This window comes from Cupressus sempervirens, chromosome 10 (genome assembly GCF_028749045.1).
Source record: "Cupressus sempervirens isolate cs-2001-9-10 chromosome 10, ASM2874904v1, whole genome shotgun sequence".
NCBI lineage: Eukaryota > Viridiplantae > Streptophyta > Pinopsida > Cupressales > Cupressaceae > Cupressus > Cupressus sempervirens.
In genome coordinates this window covers 682,994,667-683,005,818 of record NC_143127.1, presented here as the reverse complement: position 1 = coordinate 683,005,818, position 11,152 = coordinate 682,994,667, and the positions used below count along the sequence as shown (strand labels likewise).

At 31.5% G+C, this 11,152-nt stretch overlaps 2 long non-coding RNA genes across 2 annotated transcripts; both read right to left on the bottom strand.

Annotated features, from left to right (window-relative positions):
• Positions 1-4,281: 4,281 nt before the first annotated feature.
• LOC149535658 (uncharacterized) lies at positions 4,282-4,944 on the bottom strand. Its single transcript, XR_016357315.1, has 3 exons — positions 4,930-4,944; positions 4,733-4,789; positions 4,282-4,587 (listed from the first exon to the last, which is right to left on the bottom strand). It is a non-coding gene; the product is annotated as an uncharacterized LOC149535658 (long non-coding RNA).
• Positions 4,945-5,160: 216 nt separating this feature from the next.
• LOC149535657 (uncharacterized) lies at positions 5,161-5,714 on the bottom strand. Its single transcript, XR_016357314.1, has 3 exons — positions 5,583-5,714; positions 5,369-5,463; positions 5,161-5,236 (listed from the first exon to the last, which is right to left on the bottom strand). It is a non-coding gene; the product is annotated as an uncharacterized LOC149535657 (long non-coding RNA).
• Between the last annotated feature and the right edge of the window lie 5,438 nt (positions 5,715-11,152).

Sequence of the window (11,152 nt, the reverse complement as noted above, 5' to 3'; positions counted from 1 at the left end):
AATTTTGCATAATCATGTTTATCCTTGTTCCAACCCATGCCCTCAAGCGATGGCTGTGAACTTGGAGCCATGCGTGAAGCAAACATAGAATCAAGTGTTGATTTTTGCTTACAAATGCGAGGCCCAATGCTCACACTCGTAGAAGCAGTGGTATCTGTAGGTGGAGCAGTGGATAATGGAGAGCAAAAACTAGAAGACCCCTGTTGGGCTCCGACTAGTTGTGCCATTTCTTCATGTTGCTTCTTTTTCAATTCTTTTTGCTCCATTTTTTCCTCTAGAAGAGTTTGGATGTCTCACATAACATCTTGGGGTACGTCTTTGCATTTTTTAGCATCACGTTTAGGTATATGTGCTAGGTGATACTTCAATCTATTTATTCCTCCCCCATTATATACCACACCATAATGCCAACATGTAACAACTCCCTTTTTGTGCCCCGGGATGGCATGTTTCCAAGCCCTATCCCTTGCTATTGCACTTGGGTCTGCATTAGGGTTAAATGGAGGCCTATTTCCACTTCCCTCACCTTGTTGTTGAGACATTATATCAAATTTCAATAAGTTACTGTTCGCTGTCAGCCTACTGCAATATGAATGTAAACAAAATGAGAAGTAAAAAAAATAGTAGACTAGTAGTAGAGAGTAGAGACCAAACAAATTTAAACAAAATGAGAAGTGAAAATACTTTAAAAATATGAATGTAAAAGTTTAAAACATAGTATAAAACAACACAAAGAAATGCAACAAAAACTTGTAGCTTACCTCTTCAAATTTGCACAAACAATGGAAATGCAAGTTTGTAGAAACCTCCTCCAAATGCTCCGTCAAGCTCCTCTCAATGCTTTAATGCAAGCTAGAAAGATGCACAAACCATTAGCAATCAATACGAGAGACCAAACTGGTTTGTTGATTTCTCTCTCAAAACCTCAATATTCTTCTCTAACTCTTTCCTCTCTCTTGTGAGCACAAGCAAATGGTGGAATGACCTTTTTAGGTCAATAACATGTTATAAAAACTAAAAAAATCCAATTAAACAAAGCATTTTATGTTTTTTTTGCCTTTTTACTTGTTACCCGCCGGTGAGAGTCTTGGCATCGAGACTCATCGAGTCAGGCGAGTCCATGGACTCGCCGAGTCAGGCAGGACTCGGACAGGACTCGACAGAGTCTGAGTCAAGAGGCAGTCTGCTTTAAAACACTACCCAAACTTTGTGCCCAAATTAGAATGATCCTGATCTGAACAACTCAACTCAGTTCCAGATCCTGGTGTCTCTATAATTGGTGTTGTGTTTCTTAAATTTTCAATACCCACATGATATTGAGATTCAATCAATACTTCCTATTTGTTTTTAGAATTCTTATCCATTCAAATTTTGACATGTCGAGTGTTTAAACTCTCTAACAAAATTGATACACTTTAAACCTTTGCCTTCCACATTGTGTTGGATTATAATTCAAGCTTTTTGTTATTCTTATGATTTATCTAACATTTCTCGATAAGTAAATAATAGATGCTTCAATTTACTCTTCCTCTGTTGTGAATCTTATCTGAGTTTGGATTCTCCTGAATCCAATCACAATTATGACTTACTTTAAATTTGTTCAACTGAGATTTTTCTCAACTTTGTTATTAATATTAATTACTTGGTTATTATTGGATGTCTCACCAATCAACATTACAAAAAGTTATATCTATTGAACTAGAACATAAATTTATTTTGATTTCCTTGATACGAATGAATTGGTTTTTAAGATACTTATTATCTTGGCAACATACTCACATTCTTAGGGCTGGAGCAATGGGTGGCCAATTTTTAAACTGGAAACTACTATCAAGTTCACCTGCATGCAGTCTGTCTTTTCAGTGTCTGTTTTCCTATAGAGTATATAATAGAATGGTAGGAAGAGAAAGAGCAGAACCAGATCTAACCCTACAACTATAAAGGTAGATCCACTAAAAAGAAGGTAGAAAATCTCATTCGAAGATATAGTTGGTAGTGTGTCATCTTTGGTAAATTATTGTATTCAACCCATGCTTCAAACCTATCCTACCATAGAGTTGTTTGGATTTCCAAACTTAATTGTTCTGTACTCAATAGGATAGATGCAGGGACTTCCAACCCCATTTTCAGCAGGGTCTTACTAAATTGAATAGGGTGAACTCTTCCTATATAATCTACAAAGAAAAGTTCAACACTGGTTTCAAGTTTCAAGGCCAATTCAATCATATAATTGAAGGTAGAAAGTGATCTTGGTTTTGCAGCAGAGAATCACATGCCACAAACATAGGCCATCTTAGTAGACAACATGTTTAGTTCTTCCATAAATGAGTGATGCTGATCGTAGTGCCATAGATAGAGAAAGTGGGATCAACGCCTATTAATCATCCAAGATGCTAAATGTGATATCCCCTTCCAGAAATTAAATTTTATATTAGGTTATAATTAATCACTACAATATAAATTAATGAAATTAATATTATTGCTAAGCAATATAATAATCAATCATTATAATTTATTAATATCAATATTGATCTACATTAATATTCTTAAATCTATCAAGATCTAAGCAATCAATTGTAACTAACAATATTAACCATTTCATATTATCCATACTACTGAGATTATCCACAACGTGTGAAATAATATACAAATCTGTAATATTATTGACAATATAATAAACAATCTATATTTCTTAACTAATATAATACATCTACATGTCCTTTCATTGAGGTCTCATGATTCTGAATAATCTCCACAAAAATCAAACAAATACTTACAAACTAGCACGGTAACAACCATACTATGAAGATAGCCTGTCACATATGGATAATGATACGATTAGGTTAAGAGAAACTCCAAACAGTGGTTACAAGCATCGATTAAAGGAGTACCAATATAGACATATATCCTCCTAATTGATAGAGAAACTAAATGAGTAAGTGTTACTAATTTAAAAATTTGAATAAATAGAGGGGCATAATGTTAACAGCAAATTGCTAGTTGGAGGTTATAATAATAATATGTACGATTTGAAAATGGACATAATGTTAATAGCAAATTAGCTATGAAACGCTGTGATATCTTGGAGAGATAAATCCCTTAAAACGAACTGCTGTAACTATTCGATTAGCAAGATATATTGTGAGAGGCAATCTCACTTCAACCATCATTGAATAGGGAAGGAACATGAGAAAAAGTGACACTGTGAATATACAGCAGATAGGATGAATAACATTTACCGCAGACTTTGGATTATCTGCCGTTACATAGCTAAGAAAAGTGTGACATCTGAGTATACCAATTAAGATAGTCAGCAGCACTACAAATTATACCTATGTGATTGGGAAAACAAGACATAAGTATTAAGACAATTAGGGCTACCTATAATAGCACCAACAAGAACAAAGTAAGGTACGACTCGATGCTCTTTAGTATGAAAGTTATAAAATAATTAATAAATTGAGAATCATTAATAAATGAATTTGGAGATATATATGGATAGTAAGTATATATATATATATGAAGGTGAGTTTATAGATAAAGGATTTATTTATATTATCGATATATGTAAATAGTAAGTAAACAATCTAAGTCTATGATGTTACCAAGGAGGGGCTTGTATAAATCCAAACAATGGATATTTGTTCCAAGATAGGGTAGGGATCAGCAACCCTAAGCGCCTTGTGAGAAAAGTCCCAAGAAAGGCTAAGGGCTTGGATCTATAAACCTTGAGGGAGCTGATTGCAGTTGGTATCTAGGCAACTTGTATAACACCTACTCCTATTATTGAGCCCAAACGGTAAAAAGGTAAGAGTGGATGATAATAATTTGTATAGAAAACTTAAATATAGTAAGATGAATGACTAATCCTATCAAGGGGTATTACAATCCAAACTCCAATCACAAATCTAAGATAAATTAAGTAAGGTCCCAACAGGGAACATTACATTAATGATATTTATACACTATAGCCCTTCAATTATGAGGATCAACACATACTTAGTCATTTATCTTATGTTCCATCTAGTCAACCAATGCATTTATCAATCAATCAATTCTACCATAGATAGGACAAATTCACATCTTAACCCATATCACACCTTCTAAAAGTTGTCTTCCAATCCTTTACATTAATGTTCTTGAAAATAGATTCAATACATATTAATTGTTAATTAGTTTTCGAATTTTCTTCTATTGGAGTTGTTGAGATTCCCTTCATTATGCTTTCCTGTGTTGTTCGAGTATATTTTCTCTATATCTATATTGAAATGTGTTTGAATTTTAATTGACATTGTAATGTCTTAGTTGAACTTTTTTTCAAAATATGGACGTAAGTTGGATTTACTGATTTGTGCAAACTAAATGAAACTATCAGAATATCAAGATTAAAAAGAAACCCTGATGTCGGACAAAAACTAACTGCATGTAATTTGAAAAACATAACTGTATAGAACCCATTTTATTTCGGATAATAACCGGGCTATGCACTCACCATTTATCGCTCATTCAAATTACGAATCTTCATTAAAACCTGTATATTCATATTGCCCCAAATACTGCTCTGCAATCACTTCATCGAGATACAATCTGTAAAACCCGAGAAGATGTTTGCACAAACATCATAGAATGCCCTCAAAAGGCTAGAAATAGCTTACCAAAAAGATTATAGAAATCTAAGAGAATTATTTTCTTAAGTATCAAGAAAGTCTGCACAAAACCATGCAATACCTACCAAAATATTCCCGAACGCCCCATTTCGTGTTCTGCAATTGCTTCATAAAGTTACAATCTGTAAAATCTAAGAAAACATTTGGTCAAACATCATACAATGCCTTGAAGAGACTAGAAAAATCTTACCAAAAAGATAATTAAAATTAAGAAATTTATTCACACCAATATCAAAACAATCTACACAAAACCATCCAATACCTATGAAAATGTTCTTTGGGCAAATTTTCATTGAAATTTGTTCATTCAAATTGCCCCATCTCCTGTTCTTCAATTGCTTCATAGAATTATAATTTGTAATGATCAAAGAAATGCTGCACAAATATCATAGGATGCCCTGAAAAAGTTAAAAAAATCTTACAAAAGAAATTATTGAAATGTAAGATAATTATTCACACAATATCAAGGAAATCTAACAAAAACATGCAATACCTACCAAAATGTTCCCGAACGAATATTCACTTGAGACCTGTTCGTTCGAATTGCCCCATCTCCTCTTCTACAATTGCTTCATAAAACGTTTATACAAATATCATGAAATGCCCTTACAAAGATAGAAAAATCTTTACAAAATATTTATTCAAATCTAAGAAATTATTTACGGAAGAATCAAGAAAATCTGCACAAAACCATGGAATACCTATGAAAATATTCACTAAAACTTGTTCTATCGCTCATTCAAATTGTCCCATGAACAGTTTTGCAATTTCTTTATGGATTTATAATCTGTAAAATCTGAGAAAAATGTTTTCACAAACATCATTGAATGCCCTGAAAAAATAAGAAAACTCTTTGACAAAAAGATATTGAAATCTACAAGAATGTTCATGAACAAATGTTCATTAAAAATTTACATGCAAAACCCGGACAATGGCAGCTCGAATAGCCTGAAATTGTGGTTACGCACAAACATGAAAATGCAGTGCGGAAAATGCTCCTTTCCTGTGTTTTAATAACGGTACTTTCTATTTTCCTTTCCTGTGTTTTAATAAGACGGTACTTTCTTTATTAGTTCATGCGGAAAATGCTCCTTTCTTGTGTTTTAATAACGGTACTTTCTATTTTCCTTTCCTGTGTTTTAATAACGGTATTTTCTATTGTCCTTTCCTGTGTTCTAATAATGGTACTTTCTTTATTAGTTCCTGCCATTCTTTATTAGTGGTTACGCACGAACATGAAAATGCAGTGCAGAAAATGCTCCTTTGCTATGTTTTAATAACGGTACTTTCTATTTTCTTTTCCTTTGCTGTGTTTTAATAACGGTACTTTCTTTATTTTTAATTTTTTTTTAACTTTGCTTTTTTAGTAAAAGTAGTTAAATTATTACTATTATTTTACTTTAATAAAAATAAATTAAATAATATTATTTTTTAATTATTTTTTTTAATAGTGTTTGTAATATGTATAATTGATAATTATTACAATTTTTAAATTATATTATTTTTTATTATTAATATTTTTTATTTAAACAATTTATCATTTAGTTTAAATACATTTAAAACTTAAATATATATTTTAATATTAAATTAATAATTATATTTTATATCAAAAAACATACTAAAGAAATAACTACAAAATAGAAATAATTCAATTCTAAAATATATAAAAATTATTATTAGATTTTTATAAACTATGTATTAAAATTAAATTGTTATATTTTATTTCTTATTTATTACATCATATTTATTCATCAACATCAAATTTATATGTATTACATCTATTTATTATTTACAAATGTACATATTAAATTATATAGATATTATTTTATAATTAAAAATTACTTAATATTATGAAAATTTTGGAAATACAAAACATTAAATAGTAAACCTTCTCTAATTGTGTCAAATTAAACAATTAGTTTTACTTAAAAATATTTTTATATTTCAATACATTTCATTTTTTTCTTTTAAAAATGTGAGTTTTAATATAAAAATTAAATTCTTAGTTTCATTAATTAAAATATAATATATTTTAATTTGTTATTATAACCATGATTTTATTTTGACTATTTGTTTTATTAAGAAAAATAATTATATTTAACTCTCTCTCTCTCTCTCTCCCTCACACACACACACACACAACTTATGTTGGTATCACTCTATCTTACTATTTTATCTCTCTTCCTCTTCCTCCTCTATATTATCTATCCTTTTTTCCTCTGCATATATGTTTAAGTTGTTATTGTTGTATACTACTATTTATCTCTATCTATATCTCTATCTTAGTTTTTGTCCAATGCTAATGATTAAAAATAGTGAGTTCCATTTGATAATCAAGATGAGAATAATACATAGTTGGGGGAGTTATTCCAACTACTCATGGTTGTCTAGTAGCATGCATGGTATGCTTAAACATATAATGCGATACTCCAAATGCTTCATCACTTCTTCAAGTTATATATTTCAAATATTGGTATGCATATCTTTCCTCTTTGCACATAATTTAAGTTGTCAATGTAGAAGGTGCAAATTTGTCTAAAGCATATGTATTGATCGTAGTATGATATTAAGTACTTAGTGCCATATTGGAGACTTTGGCCTCTTATTCTTGGGCTTAAATGCCCAAAGATATAATAATATAGCTCAAGAACTTAACAACAAAATATGAGTCATCCTATCAGATCACAAACGCATTTATAGAACGAGAATTTAACAACAAAATATGAGCAATCCTATCAGATCACAAGTGCATTTCTAGGCAAAAATTAATGCATTCATAATGTTAATTTAGATTCTCACTCATCTACACCTCTACAACCATTATGCGTTAGGCAGGAACTATGACGCATTGCATCTCTTGTTTGAATTGTGTTTGTCCGTTTCATTTATTTAATACACAGGTACATATAATTGTTCTTCAGACATGTACCATTACCATATATATATCGATTAACCGAATTCAAATTTACTAAAAATCAATTATGAGAGTCAGATAATAGTTTTTGCGAGGCTTTTATATTATGAGAGCATAAGAGTGTAGTATTGTGTAAATTAGTTTTCAGCATGTCCACCAATTATAGTCAACTATTTTTACTTTTCTCGGTTTAAATATTTTTCATCAATTAAATATATTATTAGTCCCTACCTTGCATAAGGCAAGGTACTAATGTTTTCAGTGGTGGTCACTATCAATTAATTTTTTCAACAAAAGCTAATTAATTTCTAAGGTTGAAAACAAAGTTTATTTTTTAATTAATTTTGAATGAGGAATTCTTGATTCTTGATTGGCTGGTGGCAATTATAGTAGAGGTAAAAATGATTTTCTTAACACCAAAAATATAGAAAAAAGTTTCTAGAAACTTCTTTCAATTCTTTTTAGCTGAAACTTTATTTTTACATATCACACCATCTAAGCTAAAACCACGAATACACCATCTCAATCATTATGAAAATGTCATGTCTTTACCAAAATACTTTTCACATATCTCATCATGTAGAAACAGGCTCAAATACAGAGCAAGATAGTCTATTAACATCAATCCCTAAGATGAATACTTTCAACATTACAAAACCGATCTCTTTGAGCTTCATCTTACTATATCCACACAAAAAAAACTCACATAGCCTAATATGGCTTTTCACCTATAATATTGCCTGAAGGAGAAGAATAATAGATGATAAAAGTAGTATCTTTATTATCACAAGTAACCAGAGCACAACCCAACTCAGTTGAATTCTTCTAAACAACCTGAGTATAAACTCCACACTAGTGATCTGGCTGGTAAGAGTTGTTTTTGTAGTCATAGTACTTCTTCTCATCAATCCAATTCTGGACCCAAAAGAAGGGGTCAGAGATCCACCTTTGCCCCAAAAATAGATTTTCACCATACTTGGTGGATCCATAGTGTTTCATCTCACAATGGTCATACTGGTGTAAAAACCCTATTAATACTGGCACAAAATAGCTTGAAAACCTAAGGGTATCCATTATCTATCAATGGGAGAGTGGCTTCTTCACATTAGAATAAATACTAGTTGGGCAGAGTGACTGACAATTTTCAATCATTTTGTTTAGGGCTTCTTCCTCGCGGGCACCAGTTGTATAATTGCCTAGATTGAAACCAATGGCGAGAGCCTTTATCAAGACCTAAACATTTACATCACTTCATTAGATAAAGCCATTTACTTCTTTCAATTCTTTTTTCCAAACTTATGAACCAAAGATCACATTGCCCATTTCACCTTGTGTTCATTGATATTCATAGCCTCCACAGACCAGACCTAAAAGGCCAAAATTGTGCATTACGATGAATTGGTATCATGCATTATGGTGAATTGGTACCCTGAATGTTAGGCATCAATCATGGTAAAAAATACACAATACTATTTAACCCCACCAAAAGCATTTTCCCAAATCAATGTATTCACACAATGATTCCACCAAGTGGAACTAAGATACTAAGCCATAATGAAAATTTGCAGAGCATTCACTCTTAGATTTCGGATATGAAAAATATCAATCAGAGACTTCAGCAACCACACAAGTCCTTATTGCTCTCCTCTACAACGTGTCGTGTTCACACGAGTTTACAAAATGTCATACATGCATGTGCATCATAAGTTATCTGGTATTTGAAACATTGCCACATATGTAATTTTCTTTTTGTTTTTCCTTGAGCACATATAATTTATATTGACCAGGTCTATAATTTATGTTAATTTATAGTTATTTTTAAAGTTAAATTACAATCATATATTGAAGTTGTTAAATATATTTTAGAATTTTATTTGAAACAATAGCTGTAGAATTCTTGTTATAATTATAGATTAACATTTATTTTTATTTATTATATTTGCGATCTAAATCTTTACTCTAAAAAAATGGTGAATCAAAGAAAATTTGTGAACAAACGCAAACAAGTGAGAAATTTCAGGGCAGCAAGTAAAAACTACTTGGCAAATTCAAGCAGACATGTGAAGAAAAAAAAAAGGGCAAATGGAGATATCAAGTATCGCAGTAGCCCTAGGAAATTTCATCGCCTGAACTTTGAGAAAGGATACAAATTAGGCAACACTCAATACGCTCTAGAAACCCAAAACGTGTTCTCCATTCTTGTTGAGCCAGACATTCATAAGGATTGGAATCATGATTAGCAGATTGATGGGCTTGTCAAGACATGTCCAAAGATTGGGATTTTCCACACCAATAAACAACATAGCACACAATCCTCGGGTTTGTTTCAATCAAATGCAATTTTCACCATAGAAAGTCTAAACCATCAAATAAGGGTTTTTAACATGGCTAAGTATGCATTTCCAAACAGACCATGTTGCATTATCTACTCCATCTGAAGTGGCTAGGGTACCAGTAAATTCATCATTTTTGGATGCACCAGATACACCTAATAATGCAATCCCTAAACCCTACATTCCCCCATACTGAAGATTGGCTAAGAAAACTAATAAGAGTATGGAAAACTCCCCAAAGAATTCGCCCCATTTTGCAGATCCAGCAAATACAATCCTAATTCAAAATGAAGAATGTGAAGATGCATGGATGGAATGCAAAAACCTTGGAATCTTTGCAATTTGGACCGGATCTAGAGAAGAAATGTCCTTCATGTCCAATTGGCTAGAAGAAAATTGCCGAGGTCAAGTAAGTATTGCTCACTTTGGTGATAATGTTCTCTATCTAAACTATTTTGACAAGCTAGTTAGAGATGAATTGATCAATGTTTCTGAATGTATATTTAATGGCTATGTTGTCAAATTTATTGAATGGTCTCCTAATTTTAAATTGATAGATTTAGATATTAAGTGTCCCATCTGGTTTAATATTCGATCCCTTCCTCCGAAATTAAATCAGATTGAAACACTTAAACTGATTGGGTCTACGTTAGGAGAATTTATAGGAATTGATGCTTCATTCCAATCTGACAATAATGTGAAATTATTAATAAATACCAAACTAAAGCTTGAATCTACAATACATAAAAATGTTAAGACTAATAAGGTAGTATATGAATTAAATCTACATAAATACAAAGGTGTAATCTTAGAGATCATCAAAATCAAGGATCATAATGGTATGGTACTCCAAAATCTTCGTCTTACTTCAGATTTTTGGACTATAATTCCTATGATCTTCCAACTGAGAAATAAGATGGGTATTAAATTTGCAAATTTTGAATCCTATTCCAAGCCTATAGTCAAAGATTTAGTTCAGATGGATAAGTAGAACTCAACAACAGGAATCATAGCATGTAATGACAGAGTAAAATCTATTATAGTTAATGAAGATTTTCTGGTATTACGCCAAGGGTAAGAGAGGCCAAAGAAGCATAAGGCTAAGAAAAATAAGAAATTAGTTAAACCTGTGAAACAATGGATTGAAGCAGAGAATATGGCAAAGATGGCTAGCAAAAAGGATTTGGAAGAAGTAAATTAGAATCAGATAGCAAGCAAGGACAAGGGAGTTTTGATAG